The following is a 23,469-nucleotide window of genomic DNA, read 5'->3' as shown; positions in this document are numbered from 1 at the left end:
GAGAGGAATAGGCAACCAGAAAGGCAGAGGAGTAAAATGAAAAGAGAATTGTTTAAAAAGATGGAGAGGCCAGTGGAATTAAGATATTTTCTCTTTCTGTTCTTGGTTTCTGAAAACAGCTCTACTGAGGATGAAAGATCCTTTGTAAGTTCATGACCTTTCTTAGCAGTCTCACTAAGTCCTAAGTATAGTAATGGCCTTCCATAGTCACTATGAGGGTGTCAACCTAGGACTTTCTTTATCAAAGCACAGAGCTTTAACATTTGAGCAAAGGAGAAACTTCATTAGCTGATAAGTGGTTTAGGCTGTTACCCTTTAGTAGAGCATCCATGAGCAAGGAATAAGACACACTTTGCCAGTGTGTTACTCTATCATGGAAGTATTATTTCAGTATGCTTTTGTGGCACATGTTGAATATAAATGAGATGGGGGCATTTATTTACTGAGGGTATGTCTACACTACGAAATTAGGTCGAATTTTTAGAAGTCGGTCTTTTAGAAATCGTTTTTATATAGTCAATTGTGTGTGTCCCCACACAAAATGCTTGAAGTGCATTAAGTGCATTAACTCGGCAGAGTGCTTCCATAGTACCGAGGCTAGCGTCGACTTCCGGAGTGTTGCACTGTGGGTAACTATCCCACAGTTCCTGCAGTCTCGGCTGCCCATTGGAATTCTGGGTTGAGATCCCAATGCCTGATAGGGCAAAAAACATTGTCGCGGGTGGTTCTGGGTACATGTCATCAGGCCTCCCTCAGTGAAAGCAAGGGCAGACAATCGTTTCACGCCTTTTTTCGTGAGTTACCTGTGCAGATGCCATACCACGGCAAGCATGGAGCCCACTCAGCTCACTGTCACCGTATGTCTCCTAGGTGCTGGCAGACGCGGTACTGCATTGCTACACAGCAGCAGAAACCCATTGCCTTGTGGCAGCTGACAGTACAATAGGCCTGCAAACCAGCCTCATCATGTCCAAGGTGCTCCTGGCTGCGTCGGTAAGGTCGGTCAGGAATGCCTGGGCAGATGTGGGTGCAGGGACTAAATTAGGAGTGACTCGACCAGGTCATTCTCTTTAGTCCTGCAGGCAGTCCTATTGTACCATCTTATGGTGAGCAGGCAGGAGATGTGGATGGCTAGCAGTCCTATTGTACCATCTTCTGCTGGGCAGGCAGGAGATGAGGATGGCTAGCAGTCCTATTGCACCATCTTCTGCCGAGCAGCCAGGAGATGTGGATGGCTTGCAGTCCTTCTTCACCGTCTGCTGCCAGCCAAAGATATAAAAGATAGACGGAGTGGATCAAAACAATAAATAGACCAGATTTGTTTTGTATTCATTTGCTCCCCCCTTCCTCCCTCCCTCCGTGAAGTCCTGCCTGAAATACCAGAGGGAGGGATAACTTAGTGGGTTGAGCATTGGCCTGCTAAACTCAGGGTTTTGAGTTCAATCCTTGAGGGGGCCATTTTGTGTTACAGTTGATTTTGTTTCTCCTTGATGTAAAGCCACCCCCTTTGTTGATTTTAATTCCCTGTAAGCCAACCCTGTAAGCCATGTCGTCAGTCAACCCTCCCTCCGTCACAGCAACGGCAGACAATCGTTCCGCGCCTTTTTCCTGTGCAGACGCCATACCACGGCAAGCATAGAGCCCGCTCAGATCACTTTGGCAATTAGGAACACATTAAACACCACTCACATTATCCAGCAGTATATGCAGCACCAGAACCTGGCAAAGCGAAAGCGAGCGAGTAGGCGACGTCAGCGCGGTGACGAGAGTTATAAGGACATGGACACAGACTTCTCTCAAAGCATGGGCCCTGGCAATGAAGGCATCATGGTGTTAATGGGGCAGGTTCATGCCGTGGAACGCTGATTCTGGGCCCGGGAAACAAGCACAGACTGGTGGGACTGCATAGTGTTGTGGGTCTGGAACGATTCCCAGGGGCTGAGAAACTTTCGCATGCATAAGGGCACTTTCATGGAACTTTGTGACTTGCTTTCCCCTGCCCTGAAGCACATGAATACCAAGATGAGAGCAGCCCTCACAGCTGAGAAGCGAGTGGCAATAGCCCTGTGGAAGCTTGCAACGCCAGACAGCTACCGGTAAGTCAGGAATCAATTTGGAGTGGGCAAATCTACTGTGGGGGCTGCTGTGATGCAAGTAGCCAACGCAATCAAAGATCTGCTGATATCAAGGGTAGTGACCCTGGGAAACGTGCAGGTCATAGTGGATGGCTTTGCTGCAATGGGATTCCCTAACTGTGGTGGGGTGATAGAAGGAACCCATATCCCTATCTTGGCACCAGAGTACCAAGCTGGTGAGTACATAAACCGCAAGGGGTACTTTTCAATAGTGCTGCAAGCACTGGTGGATCACAAGGGATGTTTCACCAACATCAACGTGGGATGGCTGGGAAAGGTACATGACGCTCACATCTTCAGGAACTCTGGTCTGTTTCAAAAGCTGCAGGAAGGGACTCTCTTCTCAGACCAAAAAATAACCATTGGGGATGTTGAAATGCCTATAGTTATCCTTGGGGACTCAGCCTACCCCTTAATGCCATGGCTCATAAAGCCGTACACAGGCAGCCTGGACAGTAGTCAGGAGCTGTTCAACTACAGGCTGAGCAAGTGCAGAATGGTGGTAGAATGTGCATTTGGACGTTCAAAAGCACGCTGACGCAGTTTACTGACTCAGTTAGACCTCAGCGAAACCAATATTCCCACTGTTATTATTGCTTGCTGTGCGCTCCACAATATCCGTGAGAGTAAGGGGGAGATGTTTATGGCAGGGTGGGAGGTTGAAGCAAATTGCCTGGCCACTGGTTACACGCAGCCAGACACCAGGGCGGTTAGAAGAGCACAGGAGGGCGCGGTGCGCATCAGAGAAGCTTTGAAAACCAGTTTCATGACTGGCCAGGCTACGGTGTGAAAGTTCTCTTTGTTTCTCCTTGATGAAATCCCCCGCCCCTTGGTTCACTCTACTTCCCTGTAAGCTAACCACCCTCCCCTCCTCCCTTCCATCACTGCTTGCAGAGGCAATAAAGTCATTGTTGCTTCACATTCATACATTCTTTATTAATTCATCACACAAATAGGGGGATAACTGCCAAGGTAGCCCGGGAGGGGTGGTGGAGGAGAGAAGAACTGGGAGGGGTGGTGGAGGAGGGAAAGACCAGGCCACACAGCACTTTAAAAGTTTAAAACTTATTGAATGCCACCCTTCTGTTGCTTGGGCAATCCTCTGGGGTAGAGTGGCTGTGTGGCCGGAGGCCCCCCCACCATGTTCTTGGGCATCTGGGTGAGGAGGCTATGGAACTTGGGGAGGAGGGTGGTTGGTTACACAGGGGCTGTAGCGGCGGTCTGTGCTCCAGCTACCTTTTCTGCAGCTCAACCATACACTGGAGCGTATTAGTTTGATCCTCCAGCAGCCTCAGCATTGCATCCTGCCTCCTCTCATCATGCTGCCGCCACCTTTCAGCTTCAGCCCTCTCTTCAGGCCACCACTTACTCTCCTCAGCCCGCCACCTCTCCTCCCGGTCATTTTGTGCTTTCCTGCACTCTGACATTGTCTGCCTCCACGCATTCATCTGTGCTCTGTCACTGTGATCCTTGAAACACATGCAGCTGGTGGAGAAAAAAAAAGGGACAGTGGTATTTAAAAAGACACATTTTATAGAACAATGGGTACACTCTTTCACGGTAAACCTTGCTGTTAACATTACATACATAGCACATGTGCTTTTGTTCCAAGGTCGCATTTTGCCTCCCCCCACCACGTGGCTAGCCCCTCCCCTCCTTCCCCCTCCCCGTGGCTAACAGCAGGGAACATTTCTGTTCAGCCACAGGCAAACAGCCCAGCAGGAACGGGCACCTCTGAATGTCCCTTTAAGAAAAGCACCCTATTTCAACCAGGTGACCATGAATGATATCACTCTCCTGAGGATAACACAGAGAGATAAAGAACGGATGTTGTTTGAATGCCAGCAAACATATACTGCAATGCTTTGTTCCACAATGATTCCCGAGTACGTGCTACTGGCCTGGAGTGGTAAAGTGTCCTACCATGGTGGACGGAATAAGGCTGCCCTCCCCTGAAACCTTTTGCAAAGGCTTTGGGAGTACATCCAGGAGAACCGCGAATGCCAGGGCAAATTAATCATTAAACATGCTTGCTTTTAAACCATGTATACTATTTAAAAAGGTACACTCACCAGGGGTCCCTTCTCCACCTGGCGGGTCCGGGAGGCAGCCTTGGGTGTGCTCAGGGGTACTGGCTCCAGGTCCAGGGTGAGAAACAGTTCCTGGCTGTCAGGAAAACCGGTTTCTCCGCTTGCTTGCTGTGAGCTATCTTCCTCATCCCCAAAACCTGATTCCGTCTCCATTGAAGGAGTCAAACAACATGGCTGGGGTAGTAGTGGCTGAACCCCCTAAAATGGCATGCAACTCATCATCGAAGTGGCATGTTTGGAGCTCTGACCTGGAGCGGCCGTTTGCCTTTCTGGTAGGCTTGTCTCAGCTCCTTAAGTTTCACGTGACACTGCTTCGGGTCCCTGTTATGACCTCTGTCCTTCATGCCCTGGGAGATTTTGACAAATGTTTTGGCATTTCAAAAACTGGAACGGAGTTCTGATAGCACGGATTCCTCTCCCCATACAGACAGGTTTCAGAGTAACAGCCGTGTTAGTCTGTATTCGCAAAAAGAAAAGGAGTACTTGTGGCACCTTAAAGACTAACCAATTTATTTGAGCATAAGCTTTCGTGAGCTACAGCTCACTTCATCGGATGCACCACGAAGTGAGCTGTAGCTCACGAAAGCTTATGCTCAAATAAATCGGTTAGTCTCTAAGGTGCCACAAGTACTCCTTTTCTTTCTCCCCATACAGCAATCATCTCGTACCTCCTGTTCAGTCCATGTTGGAACTCTTTTGCGATTCTGGGACTCCATCATGGTCACCTCTGCTGAAGAGCTCTGCTCTCACCTGCAGCTTGCCACGCTGGCCAAACAGGAAATTGAAATTCAAAAGTTCGCGGGCCTTTTCCTGTCTACCTGGCCAGTGCATCTGAGTTGAGAGTGCTGTTCAGAGCAGTCACAATGGAGCACTCTGGGATAGCTCCCGGAGGCCAAGACCGTCTAATTGCGTCCACAGTACCCCAAATTTGACCCAGCAAGGCCAATTTCAGTGCTAATCCCCTTGTCGGGGGTGAGGTAAGGAAATCGATTTTAAGAGCCCTTTAAGTCGAAAAAAAGGGCTTTGTCGTGTGGACGGATGCAGGGTTAAATCGATTTAACGCTGCTAAATTTGACCTCAACTCCTAGCGTAGACCAGGGCTTATTGTTCTTTAGATTTTTTCCCTACTTACACCTTGTGAAACTTCTGATTTTATTTTGTAGTCATGGAATATTTAGATGCCTTCCAAAATAATACGGTACTTTGCAGAGCAATTTATTAAAAATACTTTTATAATAGACAGGTAGCAATATCCCAGTGTTGGCAATAATACAATAACAATCGAGACAATCATTACATTGTCTAATTTACAATGGTATATTTGACTGACAGTGAGAAACAAAGTTCATGTGCTGCTGAGTACAAAATGAAAATGTAGTTGCTAATCTCCGCACCTGTTAGAGTCTCAAATCTTATGAACAGGAAGTTGAAAACATCTACTTCAGTCATTATGATATTTACCACAGGATGAAATGTTCCTGAACAATTTCTCTAATGTATTCGCTACAAAAAGGCTTTACTTTAACATCAGCCATACCTGTCTTTCCGTTCAATACTTGGAAAATTCCATTCCGTCTGTATGTAGGGCCTTGAATCAGAGGATTTACTTTAAATCTCATTGAGTCTAATGGCTCTTATATACATGTTTAAGTGCTGTTCTGAATAGGGATGCTTTTCTGAATCGGGCCCCGAATGCCTGTATATTTCTCATGTCCTATCAAGTTAGTAGATAGTAACATTTTAATTTTTGTTACAGCTCATCTTGGGAGCATAATTTTAAAAACCAACTTTGAAAGGAAAAGAGGTGAAATATTCAAATCAGGACTTATTGGTCTGCACTTGATCCCCCCATGTGCTGGCCTGGCTCCAAGCTTCAGCAGGTTTTTGTGGTAGCATGATAGCTCAGCGTGATGCACGTGTGAGCGCGTGGGTCACATCAGAACAATGAACCAGCTGGTTATGGCAGGATTGGATATTAGATAAATAATATGCTGGATATCCTTATTTAGCATGCTATTGGGAACACTCTGTACATATTGAAAACTGAATTCAAACGTCGACCTCCAACTACATGCCAACTCTATTATTTGATTTTTAAAACAAATTCAGATTATGATAATATTCACCAAATTGCACCTCTCAAAATGTGGAACTTTAATCCCTCTGCAAAAATCAAAGACAAATTTCTTCATAGGCAACGTATTTTTTGGCATCTCTCTGATTTCAGTTAAAAAAATCAAGCTAATCTTTGGTCTGAATGAGATCTCTCCTGCCATCTAGTGATGAACTAGGGGGAAAGACCTCAGGAGCAGACTATATTTGAATAGACACACCTATTTTGCTTAGGTGATCAGAAACCAGACCTGCTTTGCTGAAGTGATCAATTTTGGCTGTTTTGGGTTAAAATTCACTTCAGACTTGTTGTTATCCTTATTGTATGACTAAAGGGCAGCAGAACTAACATGTCCTAATTGAGTGTGGGTCACCTTAACTGTAATCTCACTGGCTAAGTAGGGTGAGTAGGAGGTGTGGACTAGGGAGTTGGACTAGATGACCTCCTGAGGTCTCTCCGAATGGATTTTTTCACACCAGTTTAATTTTTCCACTTGTGGTGTTTGCTTTGTATGTATTTCTATAGGCAAAGGTTTGTTATCTTAGCAAAGGGTGTAAAAGGAATATACAACATATTTCTAAATAAAAGTTTAAAGCTTCTATTTTCAAAATATCTGTGTGTAACAACACACATTAAGGACCTTATCCAAAGGCCATTGAAGCCCCTTTGATTTTGGCCCAGGCTCTCTACCTTTCTTGTTTCACCTGATGGAATTACTTTATTCTAAAATGGCAAATGGGTTTCACATGCTGTTTATTATTTCCATAGTGTCCTAAAGGTACAGAGCAGGTAAGCGCAAACCAATGTGTGTAAGACATCTGCATGGTTATGGGAGATTTATTGTTGGTTGCCATTACTGAAATGACTTTGCTTTATTAAGAGCCTTAATTCTGTATGATTTTGCACACTAAATTGGTGCATAGAGATGGGGTGAATATGGAATGCAGGACTGGGCAGCAGGAGATCAGTACATAAACATCTGTATCCATGCTGAGATATGGGGGTCGGGAGGGAAATTATATTTTTGCCTATGTCTTGAAGAGTGAAACAACTTACAATGTTATTCTGTAGCCTCTACAAACCCAAATTTTACCTCCAAAAAAGCCATTTCTGAGAAAATGGAGGAGAAATTCAGATAGAATCTGATTTTATTATTTTAACAGGGACTTTTTAATAAAATGTTGCTGCCTAAGTGGGAGAAAAACACTTTAGGGAGTCTGGAAAAGATGTTTTGATGACCAGTAAACTTTTCTAACCACTGGTCCTGAAGAGAAAAAATATCTGAACAATGAATCTCACTGGTGCTACTTAACTATACCCATCCATCTGTCCCCACCTACTTACTAGATCCACTCACAAAGATGGATTGTCTTCTACATGGGAGGGGGAGGGGGAAGAGAAGGAGGTAGTTGTCACAGCTGCCTACAGTAGGGAGAAGGCATGCACATTGTAGCCTGTGCTTTTGAGATAGCACCATGGCCTGAACCCAGACAGCCCCCTCCCAGGGCTCATTTGAAACCAAGAAGTGCACATGGGCAGGAAAACCTCACTTTGAAAAAGTTATCTATATTTTTCAAACCTCATAAAATTCTCAGTATCAGTTCAGTTTGGAAATTCATTCCCATGTCCCTCTTTGCTATATTATGCTGCGAGCCCTAGAAGGGTGAAACTCATATCTATTATTCTACAAATACATTGGAAGCAAGAGGAAGACCAAGGACATGGTAGGACCACTACTCAATGAAGGGGGAAAGACAAGAACAGAAAATGTGGAAATGGCAGAAGTGCTAAATGACTTTTTTGTTTCAATTTTCATCAGAAAAGTTAGTAGCGATTGGGTGTCTAACATAGTGAACACCAGTGAAAATGAGTTAGGATCTGAGGCTAAAATAGGGAAAGAACAAGTTAAAAATTATTTAGACAAGTTAGATGTCTTCAAATTGGCAGGGCCTGGTGAAATGCATCCTGGAATATTCAAGCAGCTGTCTGAGGAGATATCTGAGCCATTAGTGATTACCTTTGAAAACTCATGGAAGACAGGGCAGATTCCAAAGGACTGGAAGAACGCAAAAATAGTGCCAATCTATAGAAGTGGGAATAAGGACAACCTGGGGAATCACAGATCAGTCATCTTAACATCAGTACTCGGAAAGACAAAGGAGCAAATAATCAAGCAATCAGTTTGCAAATACCTAGAAGATAACAAGGTGATAAGTAACAGTCAACACAGATTTGTCAAGAATAAGTCATGTCAAACCAACCTAATAGCTTTCTCTGATAGGGTAACAAGCCTTGTGGATGGGGGAAGTGGTGTATGTGGTATATCTTGACATTAGCAAGGCTTTTGATACTGTTTTGCATGACTTTCTCATAAACAAACTAGGGAAATATAGCCTAGATGGAGCTACTATAAGATGGCTGCATAACTGGGAGTAATTATCAGTGGATCACAGTCAAGCTGGAAGGGCATATCATGTGGGGTTCTGGAGGGATCGGTCCTGGGTCCAGTTCTGTTCAAGATCTTCATAAATGATTTAGATAATGGCATAGACCAGTGTTCCCAAACTAGGGGCGCCACTTGTTCAGGGAAAGCCCCTGGTGGGCCAGGCCAGTTTGTTTACCTGCTGCGTCCACAGGTTCGGCCGATAGCAGCTCCCAGTGGCCATGGTTTGCCGCTCCAGGACATTGGGGGCTGTGGGAAGCAGCAGCCAGCACATCCCTCTATCCATGCTGCTTCCTGCAGCTCCCACTGGCCGAGAGCAGTGAACCGTGGACACTGGGAGCTGTGATCAGCTGAATCTGTGGAGGCAGCAGGTAAACAAACTGGCTCGGTCCGCCAGTGGCTTTCCCTGAACAAGTGATGCCCCTAGTTTGGGAACCACTGGCATAGACAGTACACTTACAAAGTTTGTGGGTGATACCAAGTTGGGAGGACTTGCAAGCATTTTGGAGGATAGGATTAAAATTCAAAATGATCTGAACAAACTGGATAAATGGTCTGGAGTAAATAGGATGAAATTCAATATGGACAAATGTGAAGTACTCCACTTTGGAAGGAACAATCAGTTGCACACATACAAAATGGGAAATGACTACCTAGGAAGGACTACTGCAGAAAGGGATCTGGGGTGTCATAGTGGATAACAAGCTAAATATGAGTCAGTGTAATACTGTTGCAAAAAAAAGCAAACATCATTCTGGGATCTTTCTACAGGATGTATCTATAAAGCAAGACATGAGAAGTAGTTCTTCCACTTTACTCTGCTCTGATAAGGCCTCAGCTGGAGTATTGTGTCCAGTTCTGGGCACCACATTTCAGGAAAGATGTGGAGAAATTGGAGAAATTCAAGAGAAGGGCAACAAAAATTATTCAAGGTCTAGAAAACATGACATATGAGGAAAGATTAAACAAACCCAAGTTTTTCAGATTGGAGAAGAGAAGACTGAGGGCATATAACAGTTTTCAAATAAATAAAACATTGTTACAAGGAGGAGTGTGAAAACTGTTCTCCTTAACCTCTGATGATAGGATTAGAAGCAATGAGCTTAAATTTCAGCAAGGGTGGTTTACATTGGACATTAGGAAAAACTTCCTAACTGTCAGGGTAGTTAAGCATTGGAACAAATTCTCTAGAGATGTTGTGGAATCTCTGTAATTGGAGATTTTTAAAAACAGGTTAGAAAAAACACCTGTCAGGAATGGTTTAGTTATTATTTAGTCCTGCCTTGAGTTCAGGGGATTGGTATAGATGACCTGTTGAAGTCCCCATGACTTGATCACCTGTTGAAGTCCCTTCCAGTCCTACACTTCTATGACTATTGTATATTAGAGCCTAGTTAAACACTGCCATCCAGGAAGGAGGATTTTTCTTTTTTGTGATTTTGTTTATCTTATTAAGGACATTGGTTTAACTTTAAAAAGTTAAAAGGGGCTTATTAAAAAGGGGGCTTATTATGGTCTGGATGTGTTTGGCCTACATGTGCACTGGATTCTTTTATTTGTGTATGTGCTTTGCAAGCAAGAGTTATGGAAAGACACTTCCCATTTATTAGCCCTGTCTAGCCTTTTCTGAAGTTGCTCTGTTGTGTGTGGTGCATAGTCAACCATGCTGCTCAATATTAATTTCTGCCATCAATCACATTTTCTTTTCTGCAGCTGAAGGAATATCTTGTCACTTCTTGTACAGCATAATGCACCAATTATATTTGATTTATAATGTTGTGTATCACATTCAGTTAAATTTAATATACAAGGTATAATTTTACTTTTCAAAAAGTCAAGAATAAAAATGGAGAAAGGGGTAAACAGTGAGGTGGCAAAGTTTGCAAACGATACTAAACTGCTCAAGATAGTTAAGACCAAAACAGACTGTGAAGAACTTCAAAAAGATCTCACAAAACTAAGTGCTTGGGTAACAAAATGGCAAATTAAATGTAATGTGGATAAATGTAAAGTAATGCACATTGGAAAAAATAACCCCAACTATACATACAATATGATGGGGGCTGATTTAGCTACAACTAATCAGGAAAGAGATCTTGGAGTCATCGTGGATAGTTTTCTGAAGGCGTCCAGGCAGTGTGGAGTAGCGGTCAAAAAAGCAAACGGGATGTTAGGAATCATTAAAAAAGGGATAGAGAATAAGATGGAGAATATCTTATTGCCCTTATATAAACCCATGGTACACCCACATCTTGAATACTGCGTACAGATGTGGTCTCATCTCAAAAAAGATATACTGGCATTAGAAAAGTTTCAGAGAAGGGCAACTAAAATGATTAGGGGTTTGGAATGGGTCCCATATGAAGAGACATTAAAGAGGCTAGGACTTTGCAGCTTGGAATAGAGGAGACTAAGGGGGGATATGATAGAGATATAAAATCATGAGTGGTGTGGAGAAAGTGAATAAGGAAAAGTTATTTACTTGTTCCCATAATATAAGAAATAGGGGGCACCCAATGAAATGAATGGGCAGAAGGTTTAAAACAAATAAAAGGAAGTTCTTCTTCACACAGCACACAGTCAACCTGTGGAACTCCTTGCCTGAGGAGGTTGTGAAGGCTAGGACTATAACAGGGTTCAAAAGAGAACTAGATAAATTAATGGAGGTTAAGTCCATTAATGGCTATTAGTCAGGATGGGTAAGGAATGGTGTCCCTAGCCTCTGTTTGTCAGAGGGTGGAGATGGATGGCAGGAGAGAGATCACTTGATCATTACCTGTTAGGTTCACTCCCTCTGGGGCACCTGGCATTGGCCACTGTTGGTAGACAGGATACTGGGCTGGATGGACCTTTGGTCTGACCCAGTATGGCCATTCTTATGTTCTTATGATACAACTTCATTGATAAATAGGAGGTTAAGCAGAACCGTGAATCTCTACAGCAGATGATGTATAGAAAATAAAAAAAACATGCTTTCTTCTCATTGTCTTAGAATAACCTAGATAAGAAGGTCAAGTATCAAGAGGTAGCCCTGTTAGTCTGTATCCACAAAAACAATGAGGAGTCCGGTGGCACCTTAAAGACTAACAGATTTATTTGGGCATAAGGTTTTTTGGGTAAAAAACTCACTTCTTCAGATAAGGAGGCTCAAGGTTGCTACTGGTAATTCTAAGAGTAATTTTAAAATACAGTTCAGAGTGTGCTCATTAGAAGATATGCTTAACAGTCATCATGAGAGCTCTCAGGCCTGTGCTGGAATAAATTGAGCACAGGTTTATTTTAAATTAGCAAGCCCAGTTTTTTTCTGCTGCATGTTCCAAGAAAACATCCAGTCCTCTAACTCTGTATCAATATGATCCCTAGGTTTTGTGATTTCCTACTAAAGGTATGTTTTGCCTTAGTTAAATATGCAATGGGACACAAACAGTAAGTTCCACTAATATTATTCTCATGCTCACTTTATCTTTGTAAAGTCTGTCAACTTCACAGGAGGCAAGCCATTTTCCTGGATGTGATGTTGCAAAATTAAGTATGAACACAGATAAAAACTAAGAAAAATGACTCAGTGATTCAAACTGTCATGTGACAGTATGGGGACAGGGTTGGTAAATGTGATGAAAACAAATGGCTAAATTAAAACATTTAGAGGAAAACTGACTGGAACAAGAATTGTGGATCTGAGGTGTGACTCCTTAATACATCTATAATTCTCTTTTGGACAGGGTAGTGCTGTCTGATGCATCAGAAAAGGAGGAATGTCATTCATTTAAATTTTCACTGTCTAGACAGCAAACAGTTTTACTATGATATAGGGGAGGCAATTGCTAACTATGGGCTTGGCCAAGTTTGTTAGAAACTTATTGTGGTAGGCCTATGCAGGAGAGCTCAAAGAGCCTTCTCCCATGCAAGGGACAGCTACAACTGTAGCGTTTTGTAAGCCATGCAATGGGCACTAGTTTACTTCAATGCCATGATCCAAACTAACCAATGAACTGATCAGCCATAGAGAGGCGTGTGTGCTGAACCCTCTTAAGGGGTGCGACAAGGTGGGTGAGATAATATCTTCAACTGGGACAACTGAGACAAGCTTTTGAGCTACACATAAATCCAGTGTCTCTCTTTGAGTCCATGATTTTTAATGTCTACCAAAGTTAGGAATTTAAGATTCCAGGCTCATCTTTTAAAAGTGTTATGTGGGTTTCCTTTAAGGACTGAGAGTCATGTATGGAGGGATTACTTTGTAAAATAAGTGTCTTTTATCATTTTTCTGAGTTTATTGGAGAGCAAAGTGATTGCCTGGTTCCACTCACATAGTTGTTGTTGGGGCATTTCATGCACAGGGTGAAGTACACCACATGTTGTGATATCCATGGGTCCTACACATGCCTCTTGAAAGGTGTGTTACAGGGGGTATCGATCATCATAGTAGTGGAGATACATCTGCAGGTTTTGCATCTGTTATGGTACAGTCTGGTGCCACTTTGAGTTGGTGTGTCCTGGTCTCTGGGGAGCTTGCTTCTGATGTTGACCTTGGCAAGGTTGGGGGTTGTTTGAAGGCCAGAAGAGGTGGTTCAGGAACGATTTCTTTCAGGAAGTGGTCCCATCAAGTATGGGTTGTAATTGTGTGATGACACTCCATATGGGTTCTAGTGTGGGTAGGTGACAGCAGCATGTGCTCACTGGTTCCCCCTCCCATATTAAAGCAGGTTCTCTTGGGGTATTTGGTATTTAGGTGGCTCATTCCATGATGTGATCTACTTCTCTGGTGAACCATCCTCATTTTATGAAGACAGTTTCAAGTGTATATCCTGGACTTCTTCCTCGGAGCATTATTCAGCAGTAATGCAAGGAACCTATAGGCCTGTATCATGTAAGACATTGGCTTCGGCAGTTAGCATAAGGCTTGAGGCCTATGCACTTTAGGCCATTTATCTGTGCCAGTGGTCACCCTTAAGATTTGGGGAACTGAGAATAGAGTGTTTAAGGGGGAAGTTTGTCCATAACGACAGCAGCCAACCGTAAGAACATGAGCTAACAACAACTTTTTGATATTTTAGGATGGGAATATCTACAGATGTCTGACCTCAAGAGTTCCATGGCAATGAATTGACATATACGATAATAAGTTGAGATCATTATTGTGCTAACCTATAGGAGAAGGGCATCCCAACATTAATAGGGTGAGGAAATGCAAATAAGGAAGAGGGGAGAACCCCCTGACTGCATATGCATTAGATATAGTGGTGTTAGCATAACATATTATAAAATTTGTATCCCAGCCTATGGGAAGTAGGAGAGAGAGATGTAGCCCTTGGGGGGTGCCGGAATGATGGCCACTGGTGATGATGGGGAAGGTGATGGTGATGGGGAAGATGATGGCTAACATTTCAGGTTGTTCTGCAAAGGATGGTGTGAGTATATGGACGTTCAGCTGTACAGTGTGCTTTATCTCTATCCACCTGGCTGGGTTAGAGTGTTTGGGACTTTGCTAAATGTATTAATAAACTATTACAAATACAGAAAGGTGGCAAAAAGAGTGAGTGTTGCATTGTGTACATCAGGGTTCCCAACTACACAGTAATACTAATAAGAACACAGAATACAAAGTGAGATCTGGACCTCAATCTCTTACCTCACAGCATAAATTTGTCCTCCAGGACCTCTCACCAATGACTGAGGGAAAGGTAGGAATCTACATGTACCGTGACCAATAGATCCTCCTCAGCACTGCACATAAGTCTGTCTACATGTCTTGACAGATCCACAACTTTTACACCCCGCTGGCAATTCACTACGTGGTTCTCCCAGTCATCACAAACCCAACTATCTATATTTTTAGTGATCGAATCCCCCATTATAGTTACTTGTCTCTTCCTAATAACTCTTGTCCCCTCCCCAGAAGGGGTATCCTCAGTGTGAGAGGATATAATGATATCATGAGAGAGGAGCGTCCCAGTTATGGGATTATTTCTCTCTGCTCCAGCTTGATATTCTCCTTCCCCAAGACTTTTATCCTCCTAAACAGCACAGAGGCTACCAGAATGGGAGGTGGGATGAAACCACTCTACTGTGTCCCTGGAAGTCTCCTCTCTGTACTTCTCTGTCTCCCTTAGCGCCTCCAGTTCAATCACTCTGGTTGCAAGAGCCTGCACTTGATCTCTGAAAGCCATGAGTTGTTTGCACCAGATGTGTACATACTCCGCTGCCCACAAGGCAGATGATCATACATGCTGCATTCAGTGCAATAAACTGGATAGCTCCCACTTTGCTGCTTGACTTCTGCCTGAAATACTTTTACTCTTGCAGGGCTTTTGTTTGTTTGTTTCTGTTTTTTGGGAGTGGGGAATGGGTTATTTGCCTAGGTTTAGAGTATCTGTTTCTCACACTCCCTCTTTAAACTCCCTCACAAAACTCTGTTAGGTGCTCCTGTTTGCTACCAGTATTGTGGTACTCAGAGCTAAATATAAGGCAGAATAGATTGTTATGTATAAAAGAGTTAACATGTTGCAAAAGATCATTTTGCCTTATGTGTGCCTTATACATAACATCCTTGGATTAACAGTATTACATAAATGTAAGTAGTTATTTACTGGTTTTCTAGAAATATAGAATGTACATGTATGATTAAGAGGGAGGCAGAGTGATGAAGCATTAAGGTGAAAACATCTGTATGCTGAGGATATTAAGACTTGAAGAACAAATCTAATAAAGGCTCATTGCATGCAAGCACACTGTTTCTGAATCAATATTTCCATAGTAGCTCACTGTAGGGAAATGTTAAGAGAATGCTACCATGATAATCAATTGGTATTCTTAAAGACTAAAGAGAGGAAACCCCTCTAAATGGCAATGTGCTGCAGTATGTTGGGCAAAAAGAGATCTGAAATGCAGCAAAATCCCTAAAGCTTTGAATCAGCTGAAGTGAAGGTGGAAAACTGAATGAACGGCTATATTGCTAGAGGGATAAAAAAGTGGTATTATTATGAGCACCTGGCGATACCTCTTCTCCAGGTCTGCCAACTGTCATCACTGTGCTCTGGATAAAAATGATCCTAAGCAGGGAATGTGTAAAGCAGCCAAAATAACTGCTGTGGGAGACTGAAAAAATAGGTATTAGATCCTTTTTACAATAGCAATTAGCCATATAACACCAGGTATAACACAATGACCTTAATAGAATGCTTCAAATGATGAGCAGGATTGATGAGAATCAATCTAACCAAATAACCTAATGAAAAGATGTGACAAAAAATAGTAAACAAGCAGCAGCAATATTTCAAACAAAACAATATCACAAGTAGGTTAACCAACGTATGGCACATATTAATCAACTGTTTACCGAGGCAAGAGTATAAGGTGATCAAGCATCTAGCTTTAAAGATAATTGAAAATGTGAGGGGAAAAAACAACCAAAAAAAATCAGACATGAAGGATTAAGAGGCTTAAGTGTTCCTGTAAGCAACTGAGCTGGTGAAAGCATATTTCTGACCGAGTTAATACTTTTGGTACCTCCATTTAACAGATGGCATAGAATAAAAACAATGTAGTCACCACACTAACACAGAACCTAGCATTACATAGTTCAACATCTTAAAAAGGTAGCCTCTCAAAATAGAGATGTCGGCTTTTCAACATCACCTTATGAGCCTGAATCACCCCAGGTTGTGTTTTGGGCCTATGTAAGGCCCAAACACAGCAGAAATACTGTGTTTCCGTAGTTCTGTAGGAAAGGGGGACTCTCTACCTTGACTGCACAAGTAGAGGGACAGCCATGTGTACTGTGACATGGAGTGAGGGGAAACAGATATATTGGGCTGTAGCATATGATTTAATGCACAGTTTGAATCCACAATGGCAAAAACTCACTTTGGAGAGAAGCAATGACTTGCCTCCACGGATTCCCCTCCCCATGCTCTAGATTAGCAGATGGCATGAGTTAGATGGCACGTTAGGACTGAGGATTCCTTCCCTCAGCTCAGATGTGCTTCAGCTCAATTTCCATATACTAAGAAACTTTGCCTATTAGCTAGCTATTTCATTGAAAGACTTCTTGCACCTTTCTCTGATATTGACCACCATCAGAAACAGAATTCTGGACTTAAGGATAAAATAAAAAAACAGCTTTGCAACTAGGGTCCTTGATTTCAAGTGGATAAACTTAAAAAAATTAATGGAATTAGTTGTGGAAGTGGACTGGACTGAAGAACTCCAGGATTTGAATGTGGAGGAGGCTTGCAATTACTTTAAGTCAAAGACGAAGAAGCTATCAGAAGCCCACATCCCAACAAGGGGGAGAAAAAAATTCATAGGGAAGGGTTGCAGATACTGGATGAACAAGAATCTTGAACAGATTATTAAGAGAAAGCAGAAAGCCTACAAGGAATTGAAGATGGGGAGGATCAGCAAGGAAAGCTGCCTCTTGGAGGTCAAAAAGTGTAGGGTAAGAGTGAGAACTGCCAAAAGGCAAGCAGAGTTGGATTTTGCAAAGGAAATTAAAACCACTAGTAAAAGGTTCTATAGCTATGTAAATAGAAATAAAAGAAGTGGGACTGCTAAGCATCGAGGATGGGGTGGAGATTAAAGATAATTTGCTATGGTCCAACACCTAAACCACTACTTTATCTCAGTTTTTAGTAAGGGTAATGAGGAGCGTAGGAGTAGGGTGGCAAATGGAAATGAGGATATGGAAGGAGAAATTACCACATTTAAGGAGGAAGTCTGCGGAAAAGGACCTAGGGGTGACAGCGGATGAGAAGCTGGATATGAGTCAGCAGTGTGCCCTTGTTGCCAAGAAGGCCAATGGCATTTTGGGATGTATAAGTAGGGGCATAGCGAGCCGATCGAGGGACGTGATCGGTCCCCTCTATTCGACATTGGTGAGGCCTCATCTGGAGTAGTGTGTCCAGTTTTGGGCCCCACACTACAAGAAGGATGTGGATAAATTGGAGAGAGAGTCCAGCGAAGGGCAACAAAAATGATTAGGGGTCTAGAACACATGACTTATGAGGAGAGGCTGAGGGAGCTGGGATTGTTTAGTCTGCAGAAGAGAAGAATGAGGGGGGATTTGATAGCTGCTTTCAACTACCTGAAAGGGGGTTCCAAAGAGGATGGCTCTAGACTGTTCTCAATGGTAGCAGATGACAGAATGAGGAGTAATGGTCTCAAGTTGCAGTGGGGGAGGTTTAGATTGGATATTAGGAAAAACTTTTTCACTATGAGGGTGGTGAAACACTGGAATGCGTTACCTAGGGAGGTGGTAGAATCTCCTTCCTTAGAGGTTTTTAAGGTCAGGCTTGACAAAGCCCTGGCTGGGATGATTTAACTGGGAATTGGTCCCGCTTCGAGCAGGGGGTTGGACTAGATGACCTTCTGGGGTCCCTTCCAACCCTGATATTCTATGATTGTATGATTCTATGATTCTAAGTCAAACTCAAACAGATTAATGGGACCAAATCAAGGCACTTTGATAATCTCCACCCAAGAATATTAAAGGAACCGGCATATGAAATGTCAAGCCCAATAGCGAAGGATTTTTAGTGACTCCCTAAACTCAGGGGTCATACCCTATGACTGGAGACTTGCTAGTAAAGTACCTATTTTTAAGAAAGAGGGGGAAAAATGTGATCCAGCAAACTACAGGCCTGTTAGTTTGACCTCAGTTTGTTTCAAGACCTTGGATACAATTTTGCGAGAGAAAGTAGTTAAGGACATAGAGGTAAATGGTAATTGGGATAAAATACAACATAGTTTTACTAAAGTTAGATCATGCCAGACCAACCTGCTCTTTGAGAAGATAACTGATTTTTTTAGACAAAGGAAATGCAGTAGACCTAATCTACCTGGATTTCAATAAGGTACTTGATAGAATTCCACATGGGAAATTAATTAAGATGGAGAAGATGGGGATTTATATGAGAATTGAAAGGTGGATAATGAACTGCTGGTTAAAGGGAAGACAACAACAGGTCATACTGAAAGGTGATGTGTCAGGCTGGAGGGAGGTTACTAGTGGAGTTCTTCAGGGATCGGTCTTCAGACCAAATCTTATTTAACATCTTTATTAATGACCTTGGAACAACAAGTGGGAGTGTGGAGGACACACAATTCGGAGATATTGCCAATATGGAGGAGGACCAGAATATCCTACAAGAAGATCTGCATGACCTTGAAAACTGGAGAAATAGAAATGGGATGAAATTTAATAATGCAAAGTACAATGTCATGCATTTAAGGACTAACAACAAGAATTTTTGCTAGAAGCTGGGGACTTATCAGTTAGAAGTGACAGAGGAGGAGAACGACCTGGGTGCATTGGTTGATCGCAGGATGACTATAAGCTTCCAGTCATGATGCAGTCATGAAAAAGGCCAACACAATCTTACGATGCATCAAGCGAGGTATTTCCAGTAGAGATAGGCAAGCCTTATTGCCTTTACACAAGGCACTGGTGAGACCTCATCTGGAATACTGTGCACAATTCTGGCCTCCCATGTTTAAGAAAGATGAATTCAGACTAGAAAAGGTGCAGAGAAGGGCTAGTAGGATGGTCAGAGAAATGGAAAACTTACCTTAGAAGAGAAGATTCAGGACGCTTGGCTTGTTTAGCTTAACTAAACGAAGGCTGAGGGGAGATATAATTGCTCTCTATAAATACATCAGAGGGATAAATACCAGGGAGGGAGAGGAGTTATTTAAGTTAACTGCCAATGCTGACACAAGAACAAATTGATATAAACTGGGCATCAACAACATAAAGTTCCTAACCATCCAAGGAGTGAAGTTCTGGAACACCCTTCCAAAGGGAGCAATGGGGGCAAAACCCTAACTTATTTCAAGACTGAGCTTGATACGTTTATGGAGGGGGTGGTATGAAGAGATTGCCTACAATGGCATATGGCCCATCTATGAATGCTAGTAGCAAAAATCCCCAACAGCCAGAAATGGGGCAGGCTCTGAGTTACTACAGAGAATACTTTCTCAGGTGTCTGGCTGGTAGATCTTGCTGACATGCTCAGGGTTCAACTGATTGCCATAGTTGGGGTTGAGAATGAATTTTTCCCCAGAGCAGATTGGCAGAGACCCTGGGGTTTTTCCTCCTTCCTCTGCAGCATGGGGCATGGGTCACTTGCAGATTTAAACTAGTACAAATGGTGGATTATCTGTAACTTTAAGTCTTTAAATCATGATTTGAGGACTTCAGTAACTCAGCCAGAGGTTATTGGTCTATTAGAAGAGGTTCTGTGGCCTGCGATGTGCAGGACATCAGACCAAATGATCACGATGGTCCCTTCCGACCTTAAAGTATATGAGTACAGACTTTATTCCAATATTCAGGCTGTAACCACTACATAACTACTAGCACTTTATGAATTATCTATTATCTTGATATTTAGGAAGGTATGTTATTCATTTATTTGACAAACATTTCATACAAACATTTCAGCCCATGGATTTTTTGCAAGCTATTGGCTTCAGTTATGTCTGGTTATTGGCTATTTATGGTGTATGATTGGTCACAGTCGTATAGTATTGTTTCCACTTACTTACTAACCAAAGCTTCTCAAGTTCTGGTTTGAAGAGTACATCACCCTTAAACAAAAATGCAGCAGAAAGTCAATAGAATTGAAAGTGGACTTACGCGTTGATATGGCTTTTCTGGTCCTCTCCATAGGGGTGCATTTCTTCCCAAATGGAGAAGTGGAGATTGAAACTTCAATGACTGATAAAAAATTTTTGGTTTTTGACAGTATTGAAAAAAGCGGGCTGAAAAATATAAGATGTTTCCCTGGTTTTCATCTTTCAATTTGGGTATCTAAAATAATAAGAGCCTGTCTTAGCCTTATTAGACTGAAGATATAAAAATATGAGAAACATGTTTTATGCCACGATCTTGCTAGATCAGCCAAGAAACTGCATTCAGAGCAACCAGATCTTGAATATTTCAGATTATTCTGGCCAGAGTGGAGAACAATGGTGACAAAGGATTTATTTGTCCGTAGAGCAAGTAAACACAGCTTTTCTTGCCCTCAAGAAGTTCCTTTTAGAACAAGTTGATTCCTGGATTAAATTTTACCAGTGCAGTAATTTATTCCCTTCCTACTTTTAATTGTCCCCTTGATTGGGCCAGGGATTGTTGAGGAAAGAATGCTAAATGTAACTGCTATATGAGGAACAGTATGTTTGCATGTTAAATATTAATGTCCCTGTCTCTGGAACAAAACAAAAATTCTTAAAATATTTCCCTTAGTTAAATTCTACATTGAAATTTCCATGTACAGTTTTAATTGCATTTTAATATGTCAGGCTATAGATAGGACTAGACGTAAGCCTCACTCTAAGAAATTACAAGAATGTATTGTGTCTTGGCATTGAGTACAGGGCTGGCTTTAGCATGTGTGCAGGGGTCCTTTCAGTCTAGTGTTCCCTCCAGCCCTTCCGGCCCCATAACAGGCTGTCATCTCATGTGGCCTAGCTCTCCCATTAAGTCACTACTCTTGTGAGTAACAGAAAAGTCCCAAATTACAGAACTCAAAGTCCAGCAGTCTCAGATTCTCTCTCCCACCCCTAGAATCATAGAATCATGGAATATTAGAGTTGGAAGAGACCTCAGGTGGTCATCTAGTCCAATCCCCTGCTCAAAGCAGGGCCAACACCCACTAAATCATCCCAGCCAGGGCTTTTTCAAGCCAGGCCTTAAAAACCTCTAAGGATGGAGATTCTACCACCTCCCTAGATAACCCATTCCAGTGCTTCACCATCCTTCTAGTGAAATAGTGTTTCCTAATATCCAACCTAGACCTCCTCCACTGCAACTTGAGACCATTGCTTCTTGTTCTGTCTTCTGCCACCACTGCGAACAGCCTAGCTCTATCCTCTTTGGAATCCCCCTTCAGGTAGTTGAAGGCTGCTATCAAATCTCCCCTCACTCTTCTCTTCTGTAAACTAATAATCCCAGTTCCCTCCGCCTCTCCCCTTAGAGTCTTTGACCATTTTCCTTCTCCCTTCTTAGTCTGGGCAAGAAGTAGGGAAACCCAGGCCCATCCACTCCACTGGTTTCTAGTTCAGAGCCCATGTTCAAGAGCAGCCAAAGTTAACCCTTCTCAACTCCCTTGTTTGTTACCTGAGCTACTTCCTATCTCTGGGGACTTTCCAGCCATTTTTTCCATTTCTCTCTCTGAAGTGCTGGTTTGTCTGGTGGCCTCTCACCATTTGTTGGCAGGATCTTCTCTCCAGAATCTCTCTGCCTCTCTGGCAGCCATCCTGCCCTCCTGCCTTCCAGCTCTTTTATTCTCACAGCAGCTGTGGGGCTGCCAATCAGCTCTGACTGAGCAGGCAGGCAGTTGCAACATTAACCCTTTGGTTGCCAAACCAGCATGGGGTGTATAAACCCCATGCCATGATATGTGTTCATTGTTTCAGTTGCACCCACAGAAGTCATGAAACCAAGGGTGCAAAAAGCAGACAAATATACAGTGGCTCAGAGGAGAGGCAGGGGAGTTGGAGAAAGACACCCCCCTGTACTCATCCTGCAGCAGCAGCTCTTGTCCCATGGGTTTACGAGTGTGCCTGGTTCCCCACTTCCAGGCCTTGCAGCCTAGTGCATGGTGTCACAGTGTCCCTCAGGTTAACCCAGCTGCCCCTTATGTGTGCTGCTGCAGGTGGTTGGTGACCCCCTCAGTGTAGTGCACCCATTGTGTTGGGAGTCTACATCCACCCCCAGATTATTCGGTATGATGCCTGTGAATTCTCCACACAGGGCAGCTTAAAATATGAAGATCTGGTAATAATTCACTTCCTGTTGCTTTGCCTGATAGATTCAACTGCTTCTTAGTTATGCTGTTAAACTGAGCCAGCAACATAATTCTGAACTCCCACTGAAGCAAACAGGGACGCTACATGAAATCCTGGCCCCATTTGAGACAATGGGAGTTTTGCCATTGACTTCATTGGAGCCAGGATTTTACTCTGAGCCCTGGTCTACACGAGGACTTTAGGTCGAATTTAGCAGCGTTAAATCGATGTAAACCTGCACCCGTCCACACAATGAAGCCCTTTATTTCGACTTAAAGGACTCTTAAAATCGATTTCCGTACTCCACCCCTGATAAGTGGATTAGCGCTTAAATCGGCCTTGCCGAGTCGAATTTGGGGTACTGTGGACACAATTCGACAGTATTGGCCTCCGGGAACTATCTCAGAGTGCTCCATTGTGACCGCTCTGGACAGCACTCTCAACTCAGATGCACTGGCCAGGTAGACAGGAAAAGAACTGCAAACTTTTGAATCTCATTTCCTGTTTGGCCAGCGTGGCAAGCTGCAGGTGACCATGCAGAGCTCATCAGCAGAGGTGACCATGATGGAGTCCCAGAATTGCAAAAGAGCTCCAGCATGGACTGAACGGGAGGTACGGGATCTGATCGCTGTATGGGGAGAGGAATCCGTGCTATCAGAACTCCGTTCCAGTTTTCGAAATGCCAAAACCTTTGTCAAAATCTCCCAGGGCATGAAGGACAGAGGCCATAACAGGGATCCAAAGCAGTGCCGCGTGAAACTTAAGGAGCTGAGGCAAGCCTACCAGAAAACCAGAGGGGTGAGAGCCCCAAACATGCCGCTTCTATGATGAGCTGCATGCCATTTTAGGGGGTTCAGCCACCATTACCCCAGCCATGTTGTTTGACTCCTTCAATGG

General features: G+C 43.1%; 1 long non-coding RNA gene across 1 annotated transcript in view; it reads right to left on the bottom strand.

The window, feature by feature from the left end:
• Positions 1 to 3,111: 3,111 nt before the first annotated feature.
• The window catches only part of LOC142071789 (uncharacterized), a 74,859-nt gene continuing 54,501 nt past the window's right edge, over positions 3,112 to 23,469 (bottom strand). The window contains exon 3 of the long non-coding RNA XR_012667982.1: positions 3,112 to 3,620. This is a non-coding gene — a long non-coding RNA (uncharacterized LOC142071789). The remainder of the gene's footprint in view (positions 3,621 to 23,469) is intronic.

This window comes from Caretta caretta, chromosome 4, assembly GCF_965140235.1.
Source record: "Caretta caretta isolate rCarCar2 chromosome 4, rCarCar1.hap1, whole genome shotgun sequence".
NCBI lineage: Eukaryota > Metazoa > Chordata > Testudines > Cheloniidae > Caretta > Caretta caretta.
This window is presented reverse-complemented; position numbering and strand designations above follow the sequence as displayed.